The 27,656-nt window shown below is 40.1% G+C and overlaps 1 protein-coding gene and 1 long non-coding RNA gene across 5 annotated transcripts in view; one reads left to right on the top strand and one right to left on the bottom strand.

The window, feature by feature from the left end:
- The window catches only part of LOC140488170 (protein-tyrosine sulfotransferase 2-like), a 91,707-nt gene extending 68,731 nt beyond the window's left edge, over positions 1 to 22,976 (bottom strand). For all 3 annotated transcript variants that reach the window (XM_072588025.1, XM_072588026.1, XM_072588027.1), the window contains exon 1: positions 22,856 to 22,976. The gene's annotated coding sequence lies outside the window, so the exon portion shown is untranslated. The remainder of the gene's footprint in view (positions 1 to 22,855) is intronic.
- A 126-nt stretch (positions 22,977 to 23,102) lies between these two features.
- Positions 23,103 to 27,656, top strand: part of LOC140488169 (uncharacterized) — a 21,280-nt gene continuing 16,726 nt past the window's right edge. Inside the window, exon 1 of one of the 2 annotated variants that reach the window (XR_011963007.1) lies at positions 23,103 to 23,214. This is a non-coding gene — a long non-coding RNA (uncharacterized lncRNA). Of the gene's footprint in view, positions 23,331 to 27,656 lie in introns of both variants that reach the window. The other variant, XR_011963006.1, reaches the window with a different exon arrangement.

Here is a 27,656-nt window from a genome sequence, read left to right as displayed (position 1 = left end):
ACTCTGGCCATCCTCTTGTCCTTCATATAAATGTAGGAAGCCTAAGAGTTTTCCTTTAGCTTTATCAAGCCCCCTTCTAACTCTAACTTCTAACTTCAGTTCCTTCCTGGCTACCTTGTCACCCTCTAGAGCCCTGTCTGATCCTTGCCTCCTCAACTATAAGTTTCCTTTTTCCTCTTGACTAGATGTTCCAACTCCCTTGTCACCCAAGCATCTGTTAACCTAGTGATGGACATAAAATATTAAAGTTGGTGGATGGAATGCTGATCAAGTGAGCTAACTTTGTCCTGGATGATATGTTCAAGATTCTTGAATGCTTTTCGAAACTGTGCAATGTGCATCACAGAACACCCAGCCTCTGAGCAGCTTGCCATCATTCAATTCTTGAAAAAGAACAAGTCATGAAAACACAGAAGTAATAGTGATTAAATTACTAAAGCCAGGTGGAATTTTGGAAAACAAGGAGGAAAGATTACAGGAGTTCACAGCACTTAAACACCAAAGTCTTTCAGATTACTGGTTACATGAGCAGGGGGAAGGGGAGCCTGGGATTCGGAGCTGAGAGAGAACTGGTTTGAAAACAAACAGAGATACCATAAATAGTGAATTCATACAAAAAAACGTGCATCAACAAAGGGGCAGGTAGAGGAATTGCAAGGCCCTGCCAAGCATTGCTGGTTTGCAAAATTGGCTTTAATAGGATTTCTTGCCAACTCGTACAAGCCAGCAGTAGCATAAGCAAGGTGAATATTTACCAAACAAAGAAACTGCTCTGTGAATTCAGCTGCTATAAACAAGACATTAATTACATCTAGTATTTCAGACAGATATGGATACAAAATTTACACACACAGTTGTTCACCTGCACAAATCACATTCAGCTTCCTCAGCAACTTTCATGTACTGTCAGCAGTGAAGATATTAACTGCAACATTCAATAAACCACATAATGCATAAGCAAATTGAAATGTAAAAAAAATTCATTCAAAACATGTCAACAATTGACTATTCAACAGAAAGAAAGTGCAAAATGCAGTACCTAATTCACAGCTATTTCAGTGAATGCTACATAACCAAAGTACCAGCTTGAATTAATTTTAGTTCAACAAGCTGGTAATGCAAAATTAGTAAAGGCTTTGGAGAAAATGCTACCAATAATAAAAAAAATTCTCACATGGCAAGAAATACAGTATTAGCTCAAGGCCTAAGCCAGCAAAATGCAATGCAAGCATGCAAGGATTGCTATAGTAATAGGAGAATATGACAGTATGGCTGCTGCAATGCCATTGCCAATTGTGGTTTTGACACTTCTGCAGATAAATTAAAACAGCTTCAAATTAGAAATGAACTACTGGGACTCAATATATATCTGAGCACTTGGTGGTGGAAACTGAATAAAGATTTGTGCACCTTGTGTCTTTCACTGTGTCTCACACCTGCACACACACATGGGCGCTGGGGAAAAATAAGCACTACCGCAGTTAGGCAGTAGTGTAGGGGTTTAAAAAAAAGGAAAAAAAAGTTTAAAAAATAAACAGGAATGTCAGAGGGAAAAAAATATATCTGAGCAAGCTGCAAAGCTGCATGGTCACTTTGGTTACACTAAACATTAAATAAAGATAATTATTTCTTTTTTTTCGTAATTTATTAACAAGGTAGGAAAAATTATTTAATAAAAAGTTACAAACAGATTAACTGTTTTCTTAAGATGCATAATAATCATAATGTGCTAAATTGAACTCAATAAATCAGGAAACAGCCATCTGTTAGCAGCTGGCCTTGCACCTGTAAGACCAGAGCCAGCAAAGTTCTGCAAAACTTAGTAACACCTGCAAAATAAATCTGGAACGACTATGAAAACTAAAATGGGAGATTAAAGTGATAAGACTGGAAAATGGACTGGAGATCATGGTACATAATTAATGCTCATCCATTCATTCATTGTGGCCAGTATGTTAAACTGATACAGCCTGCTGATTGCACATGATTGCAGAGTTCAGCTAGTGCTACCCATAATCTTTACTGGCAAAACACATCAGTCTGGGAGAATCCCAAATCAGCATTCATCCCAAAATTGAAAAGGACACCTTGCATCTCATGAAGAGGAGGTGCATTGTGCGTGCAAGAGGTGGGAGTCACTTGAAAACTAAGAATCAGAAGTGTAATACATTGAGGAATGGCTACATGTGCAAAAAAATGTGCTCACCAAGGTTTCCTAACAACTGTTGCAAATATGGTACTTCAAAATATATCTTTTTTAAATTATGGGGTTTAAGAATAGATTCCCTATATTGTGGAAACAGGCCCTTTGGCCCAACCAGTCCACATCGACTCTCCGAAGTGTAACCCACCAAGACCTATTTCCCTCTTACTAATGGGCAATTTAGCACAGCCAATTCATCTGACCTGCACATCTTTGGACAGTGGGAGGAAACCGGAGCATGCGGAGGAAATCCACGCAGACACTGGGAGAATGTGCAAACTCCACACAGACAGACAGTCACCTGAAGCTGGAATTGAACCTGGGACCCTGGTGCTGTGAGGCAGCAGTGCTAACCACTGAGTCACCGTGCTGCCCCCTGATCATACCAACTCTACCTGGAGACATGCCCACGTGATCTAGACCAAAACTTGAGAATCATGTGGTATTTTTATTTCCTTGACACAGAACAACAGTTTTTATTTGGAACAGACAGCTTCCATCCACTCATTGTCAGCCACTAATGGTACCTAATAGCAGCTATTTATTCTCCCAGGCTGACTTTTAGCCATTCCTTTGTCGGCTAAACTGTTTTTTCTCTCTTTCTGGGCTCCATCTCCAACTATCATTTATCCATCCCCCCGCCACCCACACCCTCTCTAGAATAAATATCAACCTTTGCCAAGCTACGTCACTGGACCAAACATTAATTCTGCTTTCTCTCCACAGATGATGTTAAACCTGCTGAGTTTTTTTAAAAGCAAATTCTGATTTTGCTTCATCATCCTTTGTATTTTTCTCTGCCAAAAGGTGTAATAGACTTTTAGCAATTTTATATATGTTTTTCTGGTTTTGTGCTGTCTCTTGATTTAGTTATTCATGAATGCTTTTATGGAAAGTAGGATTTTTGCCCTTAAGGGGTGTAATTTGGCTGACTCATGTTAAAATACTTTCTTTGAGCACTTCCTATTGATCTGTCATTTTAGCCAGTGTACTGTGGACAGTTTCTATGATGTCAATTGAAATCAGCCTCACTTAAATCAGAATCCCAAAGGCAGTTTCATTCTCCTCTTTTACAAACACTCCATCAATCTTGGCAAATGAGACATTCACTTTACATAGAAACATTTGTGTGCTCGGAAGTCTATGCCTCATTACTAGATTGGACATGGCCTTCACCCTGGTTGGTGCAAAAAAAAACTCATTATATTTATGAAGCAAGTGTGCTTGTTCCAATCTAAATGAAAGTTAAAAGCCTGCTCCTCCAGCCAAGCAAAACCACCCTGCCTTTGCATGCTTGTCTAATCTTAACATTTATATTAGTTGTCATTTCAAGGCCTGTACAGAGACCAGGGGTCCATACACAATTCCTCCTCAAATCAAAATCCTGCAATGTTCACATCCCCATGGAACACAGCAGTTCAAAAAGACAGCTCATCGCTGTCTTCCCAAGAGCAATTAGGCACAGACAAAAAAAAAATCAGCCTAGCTAGTGGTGCCTGACATTTGTTGAACAAATTCAGTTAGCCTTAAATCCTTTCCTAATTCTACTCAAAGTCTCCAGTTCATACTTACCAATCATGATACTCTCTCTCAATAACAAAATTATTTAAATATTCGGGCTACTCTTGGTATGCTTTCTTTTATTGGTCAGAATATTGAGTACAGGAGTTGGGAGGTCATGTTGCGCCTGTACAGGAGATTGTTTGGCCACTGGTAGAATACTGTGTCCAATTCTGGTCTCCTTCCTATCGGAAAGATGTTGTGAAACTTGAGAGGGTTCAGAAAAGATTTACAAGGATGTTGCCAGGGTTGGAGGATTTGAGCTATAGGGAGAGGCTGAACAGGCTGGGATGTTTTCCCTGGAGCGTCGGAGGCTGAGGGGTGACCTTATAGAGGCTTACAAAATTATGAGGGGCATGGATAAGATAAATAGACAAAGTATTTTCCCTGGGGTCAGGGAGTCCAGAACTAGAGGGCATAGGTTTAGGGTGAGAGGGGAAAGATAGTGGGCGGCACGGTGGCACAGTGGTTAGCACTGCTGCCTCACAGCGCCTGAGACCCGGGTTCAATTCCCGCCTCAGGCGACTGACTGTGTGGAGTTTGCACGTTCTCCCCGTGTCTGCGTGGGTTTCCTCCGGGTGCTCCGGTTTCCTCCCACACTCCAAAGATGTGCAGGTTAGGTGAATTGGCCATGCTAAATTGCCCATAGTGTTAGGTAAGGGGTAAATGTAGATGTAGGGGTATGGGTGGGTTACGCTTCGGCGGGGCGGTGTGGACTTGTTGGGCCGAAGGGCCTGTTTCCACACTGTAAGTAATCTAATCTAATCTAATCTAATATAAAAGAGACCTAAGGGGCAGTTTTTTCACGCAAAGGGTAGTACGTGTATGGAATGAGCTGCCAGAGGAAGTGGTGGAGGCTGGTACAATTGCAACATTTAAGAGACATTTGGATGGGTATATGAATTAGAAGGGTTTGGAAGGATATAGGCTGGGTGCTGGCAGCTGGGACTAGATTGGCTTGGGATATCTGGTCGGTATGGACGGTTAGACCTGTTTCCATGCTGTACATCTATGACTCTAGGACTCTACTCCTCCCCACCACCGTATCTTTCTGATGGACCTGACAACCAAATACTTTAGGTTCTCAGTCCTGACCATCTTAATGGCCTTGGCTCCACAATGATTGTTATATCATATAATTTAGCATGTATTTGTAACTGCAATTCATTCAATTGTTCTATGTCGAAAAAGGCACAAAGGTTGCAACCACCTGATGGAACAATGATGATAGTACCTATACCTAACCCCCCTCTTCACTTCCTATTTTCCCTTATCCTGCAATCACTTCTAATTTTAGAGATGCACATTATGCAAGTATGCACATTTCACTTTGTTTTCTTTCAACTCTAACCTAGTTTCTTTTCCTTTCAGATATTCAAAATGGAATCTAAGTCAGCAGAGAATGAGGCAAAACAAAGATGAAGAGACACTCTCACTCAATCCTACTTGAAGTCAGTTTAGAAACAGCCAGTGTGCATTTCAGGAGCTAGGATAGAGAAGGGGCCCACACATTAATGACTTGGAGATGCCGGTGTTGGACTTCCACACATTAAGACACTGATCCTGTACACTTGTGCAAAAAAGGGAGAGGGAAAAGGTAACACAAGGGCCAGGTGCTAGAGACTGAGGTCAAAGGCTGGTCCTGTTGCAGAGGGTCAGATGAGGTATTTAATAAGCCAAGCTAGGAAAGTAATGGTGACCTTGTTGGTTATTTATTATGGACCTCCAAAGAGTGGGAAGTAGAATAGAGTATTTGACGGCAGATTATGGAAATTTGCAGGTTAAGTACAATAGCTGGCAATTTCAATTAGCTATTGGTAGATTGGGGCACAGAAGGGCTGAAACTGCTGCCATGTGTGAAGGAACAACTTTCTGGAGCAGTACATTTCCAGTTCTATCAGGGAGGACGTTGTGCTGGGAGGCCAAGTGGAAAACATCAGAGTGGGGGAGCACTTGCAAAAGTGATCATAATCTAATAAAGGTTCAGTAAGAAGCTTGAAAAGGATTAAGATCACAGACTGGAAAAAGGCAGATTTTACGGGTCTAAAAGGTGAACTGAAGCACATTGATTAGAGATGCATCTTGATCGTTAAAACGGTGGATAAAAAAAGGGAAACTTTCAAAAGAGAGATGAACAGTGTGCAAACTAGGTACGTACCCATGAGAAATAAGTACAAAGAACCCAAAGGTAGCATACCCTGGATGACTAAGGAAATTGATGAGAAAATAAGCATACAATGCACACCTGAATAATAGTGGCAAAGAGGAGGAAGATTCTCTCATATATAGAAGAAGAAAGGCTAAGGCTGAAATAAAGGTTGCTAAGAAGCAGCACTGGGAAAAGATGACAGGTTGCACTAAAACAAAATGGTAATAATGTTCTACAAACATATAAACAGTAAAAGATCAGTGAAGTATAGAGCAGAGCCCATAAGATCAAGCAGGGTAAGCTGCTCATTGAAAAAAAGGACATAGCAGAGATATTAAATGAGAACTTTGCTTCTGTCTTTACCAAATTATAAAATGGTGACAATGGCACAGTTGAAAAAGTGCTTACAGTAATTGACCAGCGTAGGATAGAGAACTCTTATTTAAGCAAATTTTCTTTATTCTTTTTGTAATTCACCTGATTACAGTGACAAAACACCTTTCACTGTATCTTCAAGATATATGTGCCAATACATCATTCATTCCACAATAGTTAAAGAAGAGGTGCTAAAAAGGCCCAGATGGGATCCATCCTAAATTGAGGTGGGGGGGGGGGGGGAATAAGGGAGCAAATTTTCAATACCTCTTTGAACATGGATTGTGTTCGGGGCAAAGGAGAATTCAAATGTAACACCATTATTTAAGAAAGGAGCAAAGGATAACCCAGTAAACCATAGACTTGTCAGCTTGACATCAATAGGGAAAAAAAATCTGATGGAGGCCATAATATAGGACAAGACAAATTTACAGAGAAAAATAAGTTAGACAGTCAACATGGCTTTGAGAAGAATAGGTCATGACTGATAAATTTAATTAAGTTCTTTGACGAAGTGACAGACAGCAGTTAAGGTAGAGCTACGGATGTTGCATACTTAGACTTTCAGAAAGCATTTCATATGGTGCCACATGACAGGTTTATTAGCAAATTAGAAATGTTTAGGATTAATGGTCCTTGGTAGCATAGATTAGAAGTTGGCTAAAAGATAGGAATCAGAGGATAGCAATAGATAGGCACTTATTGGACTGGAGAAGAGCTGAAACTGATGTTGGCTAAGGATCAATGTTTTCGGAGCCACACCATCCTGAGTTAGAACTATATTGTCGTTCATCCATGTCACTGGGTGAAAATCCTTTTTAAAATCCCTTCCAAACAGCAATGTAGCCATCCTTATACCCAAAGGACTGGAGTTATTCAAAGTGGTAGCTGACAACCAAGTTTTCCAGGACAATGATGGATGGGCAGTAAATACTGGCCTTAGCAGTGATGTTTTCATTCTATAAAACAAACTTCAAAAATTGCACAAGATATTATAACCCTTCTATAATTATTTTCTCAAACTGGTTCTTGTATCAACACCAAATGTAAATTTTGCCTTTATTCAAGGCAATCCATCAAACTAAAACATGTTTATACTTTCTGACATATTAATTTTAAAATGTAAAAAACAAAATTCTCCCCATGTTGTTCTTCCAGAACTATTTCAGTGAAGACTCTTCAGCCAAGTACATACAGAGGAACCTCAATTATTCGAATACGGGATTATCCGAAGGAGATCGCGAGGTCCCGACAGAAAAATTACATCAAAGAGGCGTGTCCAAAGCTGATAGTGTCTTTTGTTTACTGATTAAAAGTGCTGCCGAAAACAGGCCTAGACTGATGGGAGCGCAGGCACCATCTCTAAGTGACTGAGCCCCCATCTTCGCTCTCTCTCTTCCCACATTTTCCCTGGAGTTCTACACAGGCGTGTACCCTAAACCTTCCCTTCACCAAATAATCTCTCTAACATTATCCTGTACAGGGCAAAGGTGGAACCTGTCAAAATGTTGCAGTAAAAAGTTTGTGTATGTGCGTGCGCTATTTGGAGACTCACCGCCCCCCCCAAAGGCAGTAGCAGCAGTCTTGTTGTTGGTGTCCAGTCTGGCTGCCCTGGAAAGGGGGAGGGGATGGAAGGGGGTAGGGGAGGCAGCCAACAGGGGGGCGGTGGTGTTGGTGGGGCAGGGGGAACAGTATTGGGGGAGGTGCATTGGGGGCAGACAGGGGCAATGTTGGACAGGGTTTGGAGGGCTGGAGTGGGGGCAGTGTTGGATGGGATGGGATGGGATGGGATGAGGGGGCAGGTTTGGGGGTGGTGTTAGCAGGATTAGGGGGCTGGATTGGGGCCAGGTTTAAGGTGGGGGGGGGGGGGAAAGGGGGGAGCGAGGGCTCGCACGTGCTGTGCTGCTGCTAGACTCCTGAACGGGGAGCAGACTTAATACAAAACTCCGAGCCCCAGAGGAAAGGCATTGAATTGATTAACCAAATAATGAATTATCCAAACGAAATAGTGTCAGCCCATCTCACTCGGATAGTCGAGGTTTCCCCTGTAATTCAAAATAAAGTCAGTTCTTTCACTTCACCAACTTGCACTCAAGCTTCCCATTTTTTACTGTCAAGTAAGGTTTTTTTATGGTACTAGAAGTGTTAACTACATTTTCGTGAAGTGCAATGCATAGAAACTACATTACATGCTTCCTTCCTACTGCATTTCAGATGCTTTGCTAACGTGATGTAGTTTTAGTACATTTCCTGTCCTATAGAGAGGTTTAATTGTTCCTGGTGAGAGCTAGAAAACAAATGCAGTATATCAAAGATTAAGGGCAAGCAAGCAGCAACATTATAGATTCTATTGCAACAAAAATGACCAGTACACTACGTAACCATGTCAATGTTATACTTCCATAATTAAACAAAACCTACCACTTAGACTAGATTTATTAGACTAGATTTGATTACAGTGTGGAAACAGGCCCTTCGGCCCAACAAGTCCACACCGACCTGCCGAAGCGCAACCAACCTAAACCCATTCCCGTACATTTACCCAATCACCTAACACTACGGACAATTTAGCGTGGCCAATTCACCTAACGTGCATATTTTTGGACTGTGGGAGGAAACTGGCACACCCGGAGGAAACCCACACAGAAACGGGGAGAATGTCTGTGTGGAATTTGCATAGTTGCCTGAGGCGGGAATTGAACGCAGGTCTCTGGCGCTGTAAGGCAGCAGTGTTAACCACTGTGTCGCCATCCAAGAGTCAGAATCAATTTTCTCTCTCATGGGCATTAAGGTAACACTCAGGTTCTAGACTTGGCAATTACAGAAAATGGAGCTATTACAAGAGATTTCCAGCCCTTCCACAATGCTCCAGGGTGTCCTAAGGATTTTCTAAATGGATTGATCCAGTTCTGCATCTACAACAGTCATTGCTGTGTAATTTGGCAGAAGAGTGCTTTCGTTCAGTTGCCTCTTTCTGAACAATACAATTTATATCATTGGATTGTCAAATTTAGGTTTGAATAAGCACAAGATCCGTATCAGATCAGAGCATCTCAAGTCAATGAACAAATTTAAAACAAGATTTACATCAAGTATCCTTCTTATTTCCTTTCCAAATAGGGTCACTTGAGCCTTCTAGTTAGCAGCTACATGCCTTGGAGAAATATTTTATGGCTACAGCAGTAGCATAAATGACTGCTCTCAAATTCTGTTCTTGGAGCAATTTGATTATAACATTGTTGAAATAAATGAAAGTGAAATGTGGACAACTCAAATATTTACTACATGGTGACCATGAGGGTGTCACAAACCTTTAAAAATCTGTGTACACATTATTTGAAATTTTTCAGCAGTTCAATTGAAGTCAAATCAACACACATACACACTCTTTAAATTCAAGTCCTGAAGCTTCAAGATGTCGACTCAGCTTAGTATCCCTATGACAGGATGGAGATGACGATTAAAAAACATACATTTGCACACGCACACACGTACACCTTGTGAGAATCCCAACATAAACTGCAGTAAACAGGAAACTAGTCCTTCCTAACAGCTGCATCTACAGACTATGTAGTAGCTGCACAAACATGGTTACATTTTTTCCAGGTTTGGTTGTTCTAGTAATGATTTCCACATACTACACCACAACAGGATGCCTACTAATGCAATCTCCCTCCACGTTACCAAATTAAAATTTTGACTATCAAAATGAAAAGGATCCTTTTCTTTATGCTATTCACCATCACATAATCTGCAAACATCTTCTCAACCTTACAGTTGAATTTCTTGAATGGAAAAGTATTTTACAAACGAATGATGGTAGAGATGATTGGTTGAGCCCCTGGGACCACAAAAACAAACAGGATATCCTTCACTTTCAGTAAATCATCAATGACATTAATACGAAGTATTTTAGACACCAATAAGTTGAATGAAGAAACCACAAAACAAAGAAAACCTTCCTGACACATTCAAGCTTGCAGTGAATACAAAGTTACTCTCAAGAGAATTAGAAAGTTCTAACCAAATCATGACAAAAAAAAACACTCGATAAAGTGATAAATTAAGATTGAAAGTGCTGGTTATTTTTGCAATTGATTAAAGCACAATATCTAGCAAATATCAACATTTGTAGCATGAATGGATTTTATAACCAACAGTCAACTTCAGCTATAAAAGAAAAAATTTTGTTACAGCCTCTCAGCATTTTTACTACCCAATTTGCACTCTACCTGTAAATGACAACTTTAATTTCTCAGTAGTAACTGAGAGAACACTAACAAAAACAGAATGCTATGGGGGTTGTGCAGTCATAGGTATCCAGATTGGTGGCGATTAGTCAAGCAAGAGCTGGTGACCAAAATACTCGATCATATTTACAAGCTAATGCTATAGATTCTTGCAGCATCATTCCTGCATCCTGTCCAGTTTATGCAGGATTATCTCACCAGAGCTGACAGCAGCGGCATACAATCGTAGTGAGGAGGAAAGGACTGTCGTAAGAGTCCTCAGCATTGACTTGAAACCAGAGATTTCGGGCCAAACACAGGCAAAGAAGCCTCAAGAGGATTAATACCACATATCGTCCCTAGGCTGATGAATCAATACTCCATGTTGAATGCCACTTGGAAGCAGTACTAAATGCACAGAATGTGTTCTATATAGGGCAACGTCAACCCAAAAAGGGGGTTGGTAGTATTAGCTATGCCTCACTTTTCTCTATTTTGAAATGCAGTATGTGATTTGCTGTTTCTTTTCCTCTGTCCTTGATTTTAATTGATTAAGGAGGTAAAGTTTAGCACCCAATATTCACAAGACCCAGGTGCATTGACATCATTCCTTTATTCGTTCATATTTCCAATAATCTCTACTACATAAATAATAGGATCTGAAGAGGACTGTTGGAAGAGAATCTAATTCTTGCCACTTGCTCAGAGATGCACCACCTTCAGTGATTTCTGGATGTTCTTGTCAAAAAATCAAAAGCCACCACAAAGCGTTCTTTGCCCCTCCATTAACACATCTTCAAAATTATTATTTACGACTACATCAGAGTTAAAATGAACTCTGAACCAGCTTTAATTAAAAGGTTCAATTAGAAAAGAAGTCATAGTATATGAAATTGTGAAAATTGTCAATCATTCAAGGTTGATTAAAATGTCAAAATAAAATTACATTTGTTTTCAGTTTTTATTTGGCTTGGCTTTCATCAAATAAGAGTCTGTTGTTAAATTTAGTTTGATGGCTCTTCTGGAAGACCCCTTGAGTTGCTGTAACAAGTAGTTTTTCTTCAGTCTCTTAATGTTACTTGTGACATTACCACTCCCAAACATGAACTTTAACTTGCAGTCATGGTGAATTAGTGGTGTTGCTTTAATGGCATCATTCTGCGAAGCAACTATCATCAGCTTCTCCTTTTGCTCATGCTATACATGCTAGAAAATTCCCAAACTAAACTGGTAAATGATCCATTTAAAAACAAAATCTCCTCCTGACTGGTCTAAGCATATCCAACAATTATATATTGGGATGACTGAAGTGGACCCAAGTTTTGGAAGCAAGCAGGATTAATAAAGAAGATAAAGACGCCATAGTTTTAGTGGACTGCAGGGCTACTCAGAGAGATGACTGGTGGTGGTTTACCTTGCCTCAGAGGTGAAGGGAGAGATTGGAAGGAGAATTCTTCATGGTAGCCTCAGTGTGGGAATTGAACCCATGCTGTTAGAGTCATTCTGCATTGCAAACCAACCATCAGTTAACTGAACTGAACCGACTCCCAAGGTTAATACAAGAGAAGTTAAAAATCACACAACACCAGGTTATAGTCCAACAGGTTTAATTGGAAGCACTAGCTTTCGGAGCGCTGCTCTTTCATCAGCAGTGCTCCCAATTAAACCTGTTGGGCTATAACCTGGTGTTGTGTGATTTTTAACTTTGTACACCCCAGTCCAACACCAGCATCTCCAAATCATATACAAGAGAAACAATATAAACCGGCCTGTCCTTGGTTCAAAAGTTAATCTTGAATCTCAAGATTCTGGATGTGTGAAGTAAAAACAAAATGCTAGAAATACTCAGCATATCAAATAGCATCTGGAAGGAAGTACAGAGTTAACAATGTATGTCAATAATGACCCTTTTTTTTGTTTACCAAATCATCCACTGGCATGGAGTGACTATCACAAAACGATTGTTCCATGTGGAACACTTCCTGCTCTTTGTTCTACATCCCAGATTTATCTATGATCTTTCAACCAACACCCATGTGCATAAAATTACAGATTACTTTGTATGGCTAGAAGATCTCATTACCCTTAGGAAACTCAAGCTGTTGTCTCCACATTCCAAAGCTTAAAACTACAATGTAGAAAGTGGTATGTCCAAATTCAGTAAGAATCAAGCAATCCCATAATACTTTAAATTGTTTCAAATTTACTGATGAGTTCTCATCCTAAAACACTGTTAGTAGTACAGTCATAAAAAATTCATTAAAACTTCAAGTAGTTATTTAAAAGAGGATCATCAATATCCATTCTGCAAAACAATGGAGAAACCAATTTCCTTGAAACACTGATTTGCTTTTTATATTGTTTGTACAGACACACTCACGTATTTCAGTACTTAAGTAACTCTTATCATTACTAGAGCATAAAAAGAATTAAAGTGATTTCAAAAGCAGTCTTGTTTTCAGTCACAACAGTTTCTTAGTTGTTTCACCACAGTAGGTTAAAAAGTGCCAAATAAAATCACAAATCCAATTTTCTCCCTCCTTTTCTTTTTGCCAATTTTCTCCAGCTTTTCTCCTCTCCTACAAGTATTAATTTTATCCTAGAGTACCTTCCAAAATTTGCAGATATCTTTCAATGCCTGCAAAATGTAGTTTTGACATGTAAGCCTAAATGAAACAAAAAAGGATATTCACACTGGAGGCCATCCTGCCATCATCCAACTGCTAGAAATGAATTTTGATAAGGGTCATTGAATACCAATCAAGAGCAAAACCAAAGATAATATTTCCTTTTTGTATCTAGGGGGTGCTGAGGCCAACAGCATGCCTCAATGTTGCCCAGTCTAACAATAACAAAATCAGCTTTGAGCAGGGATAACCAGAGAAGGATAGTCTGAATAAAAGCAGCTTATTGAATGCTTCAACCAGTAATAGAGTGACCAGAATTCAAGTTTTGTACTGGATAGTCTGGATTTTATCAAATATGGCCTGTCGTTGTACCAGATGGCCTTTGATTCCAGTATATATATTCTGCCACTCAGTTCATAATGCCTAGCAGCCAGCCTAGGATAGGGCTGAAACAAGAACAAATATTGCTAGAGAAACTCAGAAGGTCTGACAGTATCGGTGGAGAGAAAAGTGTTTTTTTTAAAAATAGATCAAATCCAGCAACCCTTCTTCAGGGAAGGGCCATTTACTTCATAGGTGTCTGCTGACCAACGTAACAAGGAATCAGAATATAACTAATTAGAAGCTGTACAGCACCAAAAATGTCATCTTACCGGTGAATGTCAGCTTAAATCCCTCACAATCATTTCCCAGTTGCAAACGTGCATGGAGGAAAAGATATTTGGATCGACCCTATATTCTATGTCCACAACTTCCATATGTTTTTCCCAAGCCTCAACAGTCAACACCAATTAATCAAGCTCCAGGCCAGCAAGTGCCCAGGGGAAAAATATCCTCACGTTACCTACTTCAGTCACATGATTCACCAACACAAAATGTCCAAGGGAAAGTCATTAATCAAATCCAAATAGTCAAAGGAATGCAATTTCATAGCAAAAAGAAGTGAGAGTATTGTGCACTTTATGCTGATATGCCATCAAATGTTAGCCACTCAAGAATGGGAGGGGAATTTGCACAGCGTGCAATTATTTCACTTTGCTTTTGTGACAGAGGCCAGCAACCCATCACCAAGTCACCTCACATGGACTTTGATCAGCCAGCTCAAAACCAGTGCCTAAAAGGGGGAGACTTTCTGAATCTCCTGTTTAGATCTGTCAGCCAGTCTCCAAGTCAAGGATCTCACAGTCAATGAGGTCGACCTGGTGCTCGTTCCAATCGTTATAGAAAGTCAGTAAGCACCTCATCATTTAGCTATGTTTTTAAAATTGCCTGTGCTGTCTCAAAATAATAGTGACAGCTGATCTGCACAAGCCTATCATACCATTAAGCATCAAAAGGTTTACAGGTATATCAAGTTAAAAATCACAACACAAGGTTAACTTGTAAGTACAAGCTTTTGAGGTGTTGCTCCTTTGTCAGGTAGCTAGTGGAGCAGGATCATAAGACACAGAAACTATAGTAAAATATCAAAGTGTCATACAACTGATTCGGTGTATTGAACAAACCTAGATTGCTGTTAAGCCTTTCATCGTTTAAACTGGATTGCAGGTTTCACTTAATTAATATGTAAATCCCAGAAATTCTTTCAAGTCACATTCCTGAAATAACTTAAGGTTTTATTAAAAAATAAGTGACATCTCAGCTCAGAAAAGGCATTAAAAGATGTGAGGTTAGAGTTTGTCTGTGCTCCACTAGCTACCTGATGAAGGAACAGTGCTCCGAAAGCTTGTACTTCTGAACAAACCTGCTGGACTATAACCTAGAGTACTGTGATGTTTAACTTTGTCCACCCAAGTCCAACACTGGCATCTCCACATTAGGTGCATCAAGAGCAGCATAAAAGTTAATAAGTCTATAGCAACTCAATCTTAGTGAAAGACTTGATGCATAGGAAAACACAGGTCAAAACTGTGAGCAAAATTGTTCTAGTGGCATATTCCGCACAGAAGCACTTAGAATCAAACTGATATTTTTTATCTCCCTATTTGACAACTAATGCCATGAAAAAGGTTGCGACAAAGTGTTTCTCCTCAGCAATGAGAGGTTCATATTTTGAGAAGGGACCGACCACTTCAGCAGAAATTTCTTTACCCAGAATGGTGAACCTATATATTACTTGGGACTAAAGGGATCAAAGGACAGAGGAGCAAAACAGGAACCAGCTATTGAAGTGGATGATAAGCGATGTTCATAATGAATGGCAGACCAGGCATAAAGGGCCAAATAGTCTAGCTCTGCTCCTATTTTCTATGTTGCGATCTAACCAATGGATTTCTATCATGATAGCTAGGGAACATTGGAAGTAATCAGAGCAGAAATATTATTCAACCTCAGTACCTTTGAACCCAGCCTATCAAAGACTTTCACATATTTAGCTGTAGTACAAGTATCAATTCCAGAAAGCGCACCATATTTATCAAAAGCTGAAAGGTGTTCCAAAGAACAGAGTTGATGCCAATGTTTTGGTTTCTATTTGCAAATAATCAACCATCAGAAAGCTTGAATTTGATGCAGAAAGCGACATTGTTAAGTATGATCATTCCAGTGTTTTGGTTTACAGAACATCAGCAATTGAGGATGTTATGTGACATCATTAATGTCAAGATGGGTAATCTATTCAGGCACATAGGTAACCAGTGATTTTTTTCTGCAGCTATCTATCGACATACTGCTGAAAACCTGGAAAACTGGGACAAGGTATTTTGAGTGCAGATGAAGAATGAGTGCCCAAAATAGGAAGACATTGCTTTGTTGACATGGGTTTTGCCAATTAAGTAGTTGAACTTTATTTTATCAGTGATGCTTCAAACCTATCAATTTTAGAGCCCCAGTTGTTCACTGACACTTTGAAAATAAATGATATGAATATGGACCGAGAGAGAAGGAAATCAGAAAAGGTTTTTCGTGCTCGTAGCATTTCGCACCAAGAAAACTCGAGACAGACCTTTTAAACTTTCAGCAGAAGTACTTGAGTAACAAGTATGACCTGTTCAAAAGCAGCTTTCCAAATTTCCTATTTAATCAAATATAATGGCAGTTCAACAGTGATGATGCAACAGGTTTGTGCTTGAAAACTTTGGGCAAACTATGGTCCAGTAAGTTTGTTTAATGTGTTCTTTTGCAAATTAGGTAACTGTAAACAGATTTCAGCTGAGAAAGTGTGCATTTAGAGTAAACTATGCAAACTGTTTGATCCCATTTAAAAGAATCAATTATTTACAGAATAGAAGGAAGATTTTGGTCTGCTCTTCCTTTTGAGAACATAGTTGATTCTGCCTCTACTGTATACTCAGCCAGGCATTCTAAATCCTTGTCACTTGATTTTAGACTACATTAGATTCCCTACAGTATGGAAACAGGTCCTTCAGCCCAACAAGTCCACACCAACCCTCTGAAGAGAACCCACCCAGACACATTCTCCTACCCTATATTTGCCCCTGACTAATGCGCCTAATTCTATGGGCAATTTAGCATGGCCAATTCACCTGACCTGCACATTTTTGGAATGTGGGAGGAAACCGTAGCACCCGGAGAAAACCCACATAGACATGGGAAGTATGTGCAAACTCCACACAGAAAGTTGCCTCAGGCAGGAATCAAATCCAGGTCCCAAGCACTGTGAGGCAGCAGGGTTGACCACTGAGTGGGAAGAGTATCAATTTCAGATGATTGACAAAAAAGCTCTTAACTCTGCCACCAATTTCTTGTTATCTGCTCTACTTAAACAGACAGAAGTGTCCCCTCCCATTTGGAGAACACTTCAGTGGTCCAGGACATTCGACCTCAGACCTTCGGGTGACCATCCTCCAAGGCGGACTTCGAGACAGGCAGCAGTGAAAATTGGCCGAGCAGAGGCTGATAGCTAAGTTCGGTACCCACAGGGAGGGCCTCAACTGGAACCTTGGGTTCATGTCACACTACAGGTGACCACCATTGCACCACACACACAAATATACAGTCTCTCTCTCTCGGACACTCACAACCCCCCACCCCAGGCACACACATCCACACACTCCGACACTCACCCTCTTACAGACTTAGACCACTTTACACTCTCTCAGACACTCAAGTCCCCACCACACACACACGTTTGAGGGGTGAATTTGTACTTAGAGTTACATTGTACTTCGCTCAAACACTGCATGAATCCATATAAGACTCTGTTAAATCACTTTTTAATTAGAATCAGCCTAAACATTATGGCACAGACAGGGAACACAGGGGGCTAACACCTTCAACATCTCAACATCTTATGTGCACTGACACCAATTGTTACAGTTCACCTGAGAATGTAACTTTTAAAAGAAGTTACATTCTCCTCATGGTTTTGAGGAGCTCCATCAAGTATACATTTCCCAAAAAGAGTATAGCCCTAGCTTTTACATTCTGCACACAAATTAAACATTTATTCCTGGAACTAATATCTCTAAAACCCTCAAAAGTACAGTTAACAAAATTGCCTCTATTCATAAAACGTAGGACCCCAGATGCCTTTTAACCATTCCCAATTTGTCCGCCAACATCAAATATTTGCACACATATACCAGAGAATGCTGTTGTCCCTTTGCGATCCTATGTCTTGGTTTTGTATAACCTCGCCTCATTATTTCTAATAAAATGTACCATTTCACACTTTTCAGTATTAAGTTCAATCTGACATCTGTCCGCTCCATCAAACTTTGAATGTCTTTTTTTTAACCTATCACTATCAGACCATGTGACATCTGCTTATTTTGAAATTGAGCTCTTACATCCAATTGATGTCATTAAATATATATCAAAGAAATTAGGGGTCCTAGTACTAGTTCATGCACGAAATCACAGTGTGTCAGCCTCCAGTCCAAACATTTAGCATTATTTTTTCAGTCACTCAGTCAAACTTGCAGTCATGCTACCCTTGTCACTTCAATTTAGTTGGCAAAACCCTATGGAGCATTTTGTCAAAAAGTTTTTGAACATAATCATCCACATTACCCTCATTAATAACATCAAGTTAATTAAACATGATTTCCCTTTAACCAATTCCATGCTGTGTTTCTCTAATCTGCATTTGTCCCAAGCAAATTCAGTTTTATACCAGATTATTGCTTTTGAAAGTTGACCCATGACGAAGGTTAAACTGACTGCCAGTAGTTGATGCAGTTATACATACTTCTTTTGAAATATCCAATATTTGCAATTCCTTAGTCTTGAAGTCCCTGTACACAATGAGGATTCACACCTCTGCAATTTCCTCTCCAACTTATTTCAGCATTCTTCCATGCATATTTCAGTATCCTAGCACCTTTAAGCACACCAAGTCCTTCTAATATCTCCTCTCTTTCAATTTTAATCCATCTGGTGTCTGAACTGCACTACAGGGGCATCAAGCTCTTCCTTGGTGAAGATAAATGAGTATTTTGCATCTAATACCTTAGCTATGCTCACTGCCTCATGAAGAGAACCTCTGTGCATCCCTATTAGAGTCACAGAGATATACAGCACAGAAACAGACCCTTTAGTCCAAGTCGTCTATGCAGACCAGATATCCTAAATTAATCTTGGTCCATTTGCCAGCAGTTGGTTCATATCCCTTTAAGCCCTTCCTATTTTTATACCCATCCAGATGTCTTTTAACTGTTGTGATTGTACCAGCCTCCACCACTTCCTCTGGCAGCTCATTCCACACAATTCTTTGTAGTGCCTTTTTCTTTAAATAGCTTCATAACCAAGAATTGTTTATTCTGGACTTCTATCTGGCCAGGTAACTTTAAAAATTGGCTAGTTATTTTCCTTGTTGTGGTTCTGTTCGCCGAGCTGGGAATTTGTCTTGCAAACGTTGCGTCCCCTGTCTAGGTGACATCCTCAGTGCTTGGGAGCCTCCTGTGAAGCGCTTCTGTGCTGTTTCCTCCGGCATTTGTAGTGGCCTGTCTCTGCCATTTCCGGTTGTCAGTTCGAGCTGTCCGCTGTCCACAGACTATCAACAAACACATCGACCTGGACCCAATATATCGGCCACTACAGCGGACAGCTCGAACTGACAACCGGAAGCGGCAGAGACAGGCCACTATAAATGCCGGAGGAAACAGCACAGAAGCGCTTCACAGGAGGCTCCCAAGCACTGACGATGTCACCTAGACAGGAGACGAAACGTTTGCAAGACAAATTCCCAGCTCGGCGAACAGAACCACAACAACGAGCACCCGAGCTACAAATCTTCTCCCAAACTTAGTTATTTTCCTATTAGTGACGGATTTCTCAAATACATTTCCTTATTTTTGTTTACATGCAGTCATTTGGATTATTAGCTTAATCAGCAAGTGGAATTTCAAATAATCACAACATTTTACATGTTACACAAATAATACTTCAAGAAGAACTAATGGTAATGATACACACTGTCTTTTAATTACATAGACAGGAGGTTTCCAGTTTACAAATATTGCTCCACATGTATGCAATCCTAAGCAGGGGTGTAACTTTAAAGGTCCGATATATGAACATTTCCTCGTACTAATGAGCAGCTATTTTACTTTGACCGTGTTGTATTCTGACTAGCATACAAATCGACTTGCAAACAGAAACAGGAACAAAATCCATTCACAAGTCGGGAATTGCCTGTACTGTCAGAACTTTTATATAGGACATGGAATTTGTGTGTGCAAAAACTAAAGCTTGTTATCATGGTTCAGGTCAGTTTTGAATCAACATTCACCATTGTAAATTGCTACAAGACTATTTAATTTTTAGACACATGAAAGGATATCATTCAGCCCTTCATGTCTGTATTAGTTCTGTGAAAGGAGCTGTGAACTGTCAGTGTTTGAAGTTTTGGTGAACACTGTAGAAAACATTTTAATTTCTATTCCCACTCCATTCAGTTGTCACCTTGTACAGAAGATTATATTTCTCAATTTACTAAAAGGTTTCCCAAAACTGCATACACTGCCATAATTCAAGAATCCCAGAAGGTTAGGTAAGTTTTGAAAAGCTACACCCCAAGCTATCCACGTGAATGTGTACATTAATTTTCTGCTTTAGAGGCAGTGAATTCATTTATAATTAATTACTTGAACAATCTTTAAAAGTTCTTGAAAGGTGTTTCAATAATTCCAGAAAACTGCTGAAAGGACCACACGTTGTTAGACAGACTGCGGGAATTAGCAATCATTTGAAACAGGTGTCATCACTACTTTGCATAATCACAATGACTGTGTGCCTTTTTGTTGGGGAGCCATGGTACCAGTTTGCTGGTAGACAATGTAAAACATACACAATACTACAGATCATTCCTGCAAAATACAGATATATACATTTTAATGAAATATCACTTTAGGTGGCATTCTCCCAAGAGAACAGCGCTGGGGGCAATATATGGGGTGAAAGTGAGGACTGCAGATGCTGGAGATCAGAGCTGAAAATGTGTTGCTGGAAAAGCGCAGCAGGGCTTATGCCCGAAACGTCGATTCTCCCGCTCCTTGGATGCTGCCTGACCTGCTGCGCTTTTCCAGCAACACATTTTCAGCAATAAATGGGGTGCTTAATCTAGTGTTTGAAACTTCCACTCCCTTAAGCTCAAGATCCCATATCCTCATTCAAAGAATTAATTACCTCGGATTTCAGGTTTTGCTGCCTCCCAGTTTGATGAATAATCCTTTGTCAACTGATTTAAGACTCTTCCTCCTTCCAACAGCACTCCCATCCAATCACCACCACTGCCTGCCCTTAGAAGTCATTTCTTCCCCTATCCAACTCCTTTGCAGCCTCCTGCTTCCAACTGATCCCCTTCAGAAATCCCACAGCATGAACAATTAAATTCATGATGTACACAAAGCAGCTAATCTAAAGTTCAAAGCAACTAAACAGATTTGTACAAGTGCGTTTTATGGTCTCCTCCTGCCACACCACTACCTGTACCAACCCACTGCAATCCAACCTATCCTGTGCAGGTGCACTTGACAGAATTGGCTTTACATTTGCTCTAGAAGAGGTTAAAGAACCAGAGTCTGTATTCATTCTTCATATTTTCAAAGAATGAAACCTTCAGTACATGCACACCTCAAAGTTCCTATAAAATACAACGGGTAAACACCGGAATTCCCCTTGCTGTTCAGTCAAGAACTAGGAGGCAATAAATAGATCAGAATAAATAGATCACTTAAGACTGGGGTAAGGAAGAATTTCTTCATAAAGGATGGCAAATCTTTGGAATCCTGTACCTCAGAAAGCTATGGAAGCTCAATCTTTGAGTATGCTCAATACAATAGTCAATAAATTTTTGGATACTAATAACATCAAGATATGAGAATAGTAAGAAAAAATGTGACTTCACCACAGAGGTCTAGAGAGACTGGAATAATAACACAAATTGTTGTCAAAACTCTGGGTTTGGCAGCATCTTTGGGAGGAAAGCAGTGTTTACATTTTGAGTGCAGTGATTCTTCATCTGGAGTAATGAGATGTGGATGTGAAAGTGGTTTTTGGCAGAGACGATGTCAAATTTCAGGCAAGAAAACAAAAGTAATGATGGAGAGCAAGAAGAAAGTTTAGAACAGAAATCCTGTTGGATTTCTTCAAAGTGGGCATTGCTGGAAGAGATGCAGCAGTGAGCTAAATGCTAAAAGGACTGCAGATGCTGGAGATTTGAAACAGAAATTGCTGGTGGAACTCAGCAGATCTGGCAGCACCTGTGGGAAGAAAACAAAGTTAACATTTCAAGACACAAAGGGCAAAAGTGGGCACTGCAGATGCTGGAGATTAGAGTCAAGATTAGAGTGGTGCTGAAAAAGCACAGAAGGTTTTTAGCAAGGGCTTTTGCCCAAAACGTCGATTTTCCTGCTCCTCGGATGGTGCTTGACCTTCTGTGCTTTTTCAGCACCACTCTGATCTTGACTTTCTTCCCACAGATGCTGCCAAACTTGTTGAGTCTTCCCAGCAATTTTTTTTTTGTTTTAAAAGAGAGGCAGGGTTAAGAACATTCAAGGCTGAGACAGGCTTTTAATCAATGCGGGAGTAAAACGTTATGGGGGAAACGACAGAAAAATGAAACTGAGGAGTATCAGTTCAGCAATACCTCATTCGTGGTACACACTTGATGGTCCAAATGACTTACTTCTGCTTCTACGTCTTGCAGTTCAATTACCAGCCCACGAGGTACTGGAGAAGCGCAGTCATAGTTGTGATATGATGGTACTGAGTGAGGGTAAAGGTCAACCTGGATAGTTACCAACAGCGTTTAACAACGGCGCTGGTGCAGCCACACGATTCCCTCACTCAATCACTCTAACTGCGTGCACCATCATGTTTGCATTAACTGTCTTTCTCACACACAAAAAATAATCTTGGAAGCTTGGGAGGTTTTTTGCACAGTGATTCTGTTAGACGAGTGTGATCCCTGCCTCCAGATGCGAGCTGCCGCAACTCGCTTTGCTTGCGCACCCATCACAAAGCAGCGATCAATTTACTCCCTTATCTCTTAAGCAACCACAGCAGTTGAAACGGAATGACCAAATTAGCGTTATCTTTTCGCTCAAAAAAATAAGGAACGGACTCTGTGACCTGGGATAGTTGGAGCGGACTAGGTCCGGCAGAGGGGAGTCACTATCATTTACCCCACCCGAGAATATATTTGTCAGTGTGAAATTACGGAACGGAAATGAACAACGCTCGCTCACTAAATCTCCATTTCCCATTAGGGTCCGTCAACTTCTCATCACAGTCAGCCCGAGTTTACCTCATGAATTGATGGAAGGCGGTCCGATCGCCTTCTGGCTGCCGTTATTTTCAGTGGCGGCAGCACCGCGTCTCGAGCCGCTGTCCGACCATCGCGCCCGTACCGGTCCCCAGCTCGAGCCGGTCGCTACTTTAAAAAGCTTCTTTAACTGTTCATTTGAATACGCGATTACGTCACGGGACAGCTCTTCACCTCTCGACGCTGCGGGTGTCCGTTCGAGGGCGCATGCGCGGGTCACCTGCCCTTCTGAGGGCAGATGCGTGATGGTCTTGGGAGTATCTTCGCTGTTTCAAACGGCCAACTGCAGTAAACAATATTGACGGCCGACCTGACCTGACCTGACCTGTCCTCGGCGATAAGTTAGTGTTTGTTCAGCACCTTTAACGTGCAATGAAATATTCCGAACCGTTATCGGTCGCCTGATATACGAAAAATAACCGAAGGTTTGGTCGTTGCAACGGTTTTTTTCTCCGAGGTAAAGGCGGTTTAGGGAAGTATTTCCAGAGCTCATAGCAGCTTGTATTAGCTGAAGGCAGTAGATCCAGTGCAATGACTCGAATTTGGAGATGCTGAGGAAGAAGAATTAGAGTACAGATGTCCTAATGTCGTGTGTTATGAGAGAGATAATAGGTTATCTAGGAACACGCAGTTGAGTTTTAAAGATGGGGTATTGTGATTTTTAAGTCTTATGTTCATTGAGGAAATGCCATCAATCGTAAAATTGACCTTAGGATTTTTCGTACAAGAATCAAATTTAAGTGCCCAGTATGAAATGTGGCACAACAAGTAGCAATAAGTACTGTAAATCAAATATAATTTGAAAGACTTCAAAGGAATTGGAACGTCAGTTGTTTCTCCCAACTTTTTTAAAATTTTAAATCCCTGGTATCTACATATTTTTGTATTTAATTTTTGTAGATGGTTTTGTCACCTTTGGAAAGTATATGGGAACATAGAAAGTTTGTAGAGTAGAAGGAGAACTATTTTCAATGTAGTTTGAAATAGACATTTTGTGCTCAAAAACTTCCACTCACTAGAGCAGTATCTTCTATCCATAGTTGTGTTTTCCAAACATTTTCTCCCCAGCTTGACTTGTAATACCTTAAAATCAATGTGAGCCCAATTGTTGAACAGACTAACTAGTACACTAGCTGTGATAGAGGGATGGGAGCACAGAAGTTATGTGGAGTTGTTGAAAGGTGGGGATCTCAAAAACCTAACCTATTTGCACCAGCAATCAAGCCTCAAAGCTTCTTAGGCTGCACCCACCTCTAAAATGCATAATCATTTAAAAGACTCTCCCAGCTGTCTGAAATCAAGCCAAACTTCAAAACTGTTGCTGCCTCAGAACTTTTTTCCTTTATTCATTCATGGTTGAGGGCAGGCAGCATTTATTGTCCAACCCTAATTGTGCAGAAGGCAGTCAAGAATCAACCACATTGCTGTGGGTCTGGAAGCACATAGGGCAGAGCACGTAAGGATGGCAGCTTTGTTCTCTAAAGGACATTAGTGAACCAGATGATTCTGACAATTGACAATGGATCCATGATCACAAATTCTTAATTTCAGATACTTTATTGAATCCAAATTCCATCTGCCATGGTGGAATTTGAACCTGGGTCCCCAGAACTCTTTCTGGATCTCTGGATTAACAGTCTAGTAATATACTACAAGGCCATCAACTTGCGAATTCAAAACCTCACCTAACTACCCCAACCAACAGTTTGGGAAGCCCTGCAGTAAAGATAACAAATGGTGTCCTGAACAAGTTTTACTACAAAAAAAATCAAGCTTTTTTTTTTCTTTCTCTCTCTATTATAACTACCAATTGGGGGAAAACAATTGCTCATCTCTATCTGACCAATTGGTACATGTGATTCCATAAAGCTCATCCCTGCTTTCAAACCAAAATGGTGTGCACCATTAACAAGCTATTATTTCATAAATATCAATTTGAATTTTTAAAATATACACCAACTCCAATCATATTTAACTTGTTACACTTTCCCAATGACCCACAGTTTCAGCAAATCACAAGAATGCTGCAATATAACTGCAGATTATATCAATTCCTGGAGCTGATATGATAATCTGAACATTGAGCATACAACATAGGAACAGGAGTAGGTCATTCATCCCCTTGAGCCTGTTGCACCTTTCAATGAGATCATGGCTGATGTGTGGCATAACTTCATGTACCTGCCTTTGGCCCAGATTCCTGAATATTTCTTTGCTGAACAAACATTCTCAGATTCAAAATTAACAACTGATCCAGCATTCACTATCATTTGTGGAAGAGTGTTCTAAACATCTACCACCTTTTGTCATTTTTTAGACTCCTTTGGTGTTTGTCATGGTGTGCTATTATTTTCTGTTTTAGGTTGCCTGTCTATTTTGACTGGGACAGATGGTTTTTTAAATCATTTTGGATGAGAGTTTTGTTGACAAGTTATTCATAATTACCTTTGAAGCTAGCAGTGGGCCTGAATCAAGAGATTAAGGGTTTTTTTTCCAAATTTATTAGGAAGTTCCAGGACTTTGAAGCAGTGACATAAACTACTTTGGAAACATGCTGATACTCGAACCCTGGGTTATCACTAAAGTTAAAGATTTAATCAAATTACTTTAAATTTCCAGTTTCTGTCGGACAAACTTAAGTTGTCAGAAAATGCTGACCAGGTTTCTGTACTTAATAAGGAACTACTTTTTAAAAAAATTTTAAATCAATTCCAAACACAAAATATGAATAGCTCTTACACTTAACCCTATCTTAAACCCAGACACATGCAGCCATGAGATCGACAAACAAAGAAAATGTTAAGGGTGAAGGAAAAAACTAGTGAACGCAATTTGATGGAACTAGTCTACAGTACTTAATGAAGTGTCCTTTCGGTTCTTTACTGCAGACATGGCAGTTGGCACACTAACAGTTCATTCTCAGTCACTGGTTGGAGACAGCAGCTTATATGTTACTACTTTGTCTGTCTCCTTTTAAAGTCTGTAGGCTTTCTGCTGCTGTATTATTCACACAGTCTGTCCACCTGCCCAGGAGCCAGAGAATTGTCATTCTATGCACTTATAACTGACATAATTAGTCCTGATTGTTGGATTGGTTTTTCAGACTGTCAGTAGGAAAAGATGTCCTAAACACAGTTCCATAATGCCAATAAGTTCAATAATCAATCCCCACTGAAAACAAAAACTGCTGGGAAATCACAGCGGGTCAGGCAACATCTGTGGAGAGAGCAAGCTAACATTTTGAGTCTCAATGACTCAATTCTACAATCAAAACTATCTAATTTCACTGATCTATCACTCATCTCTATTCCTCCCTCAACTCCAATGTTTCCCATTTATATTTCAGTCAGATCAATTCTTCGTTTCATCAATGCCCTGCACCTGAGATCTACCAACATAAACATCAACTCTTAGGGAGAGGTGGGCGCCGCAGGGAGTGGAGTGTATTATTTCCCCGTCCAACTCTATTTTGATTTAATCCCTACCCTCCCCTTCACCTTTTTGATCACATAGCATTGCCCTTTGGTTTGAAGGGCAGTGCTTGTCACTGGCCACTTGGGTGTTTTCCTATCTTCCTGGTGGTGGAAACTGAATAAAGATTCATGCACTTTGTGTCTTGCACTGTGTCTCACAGGTGTACACACACACACCATGGGTGCTGGGGAAAAAATAAGCACTACCGCAGTTAGGCGGTAGTGTGGGGGTTATATTTAAAAAAAGAAAAAAAAACTGAAAAAATTTTTTTTAAAAAATCTAAAAACTGCGCAGTTAAAATAAAAGGGGAGTTTTAGCATAAAAAAAAATCAACTCTTCTAGAATTCTGAATGTTCTCCTGGTTCTCTTATCAAATCACCTCAGTTTTGAATAAATGGCACTCTATTTTCATAATTCACTCTATTATCATAACCCTTCGCAGTCTGATGCATGTTTGAGTGTATTTTCTACCCTTCCTCCATCATACCATTTGTGGCACAAACTTTAGCTCTTTACTTTTCTAATTCTAACCTTCCCTTGCTTAATTGCTCTTTCTCTTTGCTGAAGGCTCTTGAAAAGGCTTGCCTTGGGCCATCATTCTACCCTACAGTCTTGTTCTAATCTTGTACAGCTTTTGCTGTACTGTCTGTAATCAAGTTCATTACCATATAATAACTGTCTTTGGAGATGCAGTTGGAGTTTCTTCTCAAATTGGATTTAAACCAAATAGCATGGAAACCACTTCACAAACCTCTGAAGGAAAACTAATTCCAGACATACTAAACTTATTGATTCAAAACTATTTTAATTGATTTTCATTTATAAACTGACAAATGCTGCCATCTTCTGCAAAAATAACATTGCCATTGGAGAGCTGGAGAGCCTATTGTGCTCATTTTGGGGTGTGAGCAGGAATAATAGCCTCCACTATGATGGACAAAAAGTAAAAAAACACTTTTGTGTATTGCTCATCACATTTTAAAAGGGACAAAGCTGATGTTTTTACACTTATGAAAAAGGCATAGACACTCTGCATATGCAAACAAGGGGTCTAACACCTTCATAAAGTAACAGATGTACAGCACGAAATAGACCATTCAGTACAATTTGTCCATGCTGACCAGATATCCTAAAATAATCTAGTTCCATTTCCCAGCACTTGGCCCATATCCTTCTAAACCCTTCCTATTCTTTTAAATGTTGTAATTGTACCAGCCTCCACCACTTCCTCTGGCAGCTCATTCCGTACACGCACCATGCTCTGTGTGAAAAAGTTGTCCTTTAGGTCCCTTTTATATCTTTCCCCTCA

Source organism: Chiloscyllium punctatum, chromosome 17 (genome assembly GCF_047496795.1).
Source record: "Chiloscyllium punctatum isolate Juve2018m chromosome 17, sChiPun1.3, whole genome shotgun sequence".
NCBI lineage: Eukaryota > Metazoa > Chordata > Chondrichthyes > Orectolobiformes > Hemiscylliidae > Chiloscyllium > Chiloscyllium punctatum.
This window is presented reverse-complemented; position numbering and strand designations above follow the sequence as displayed.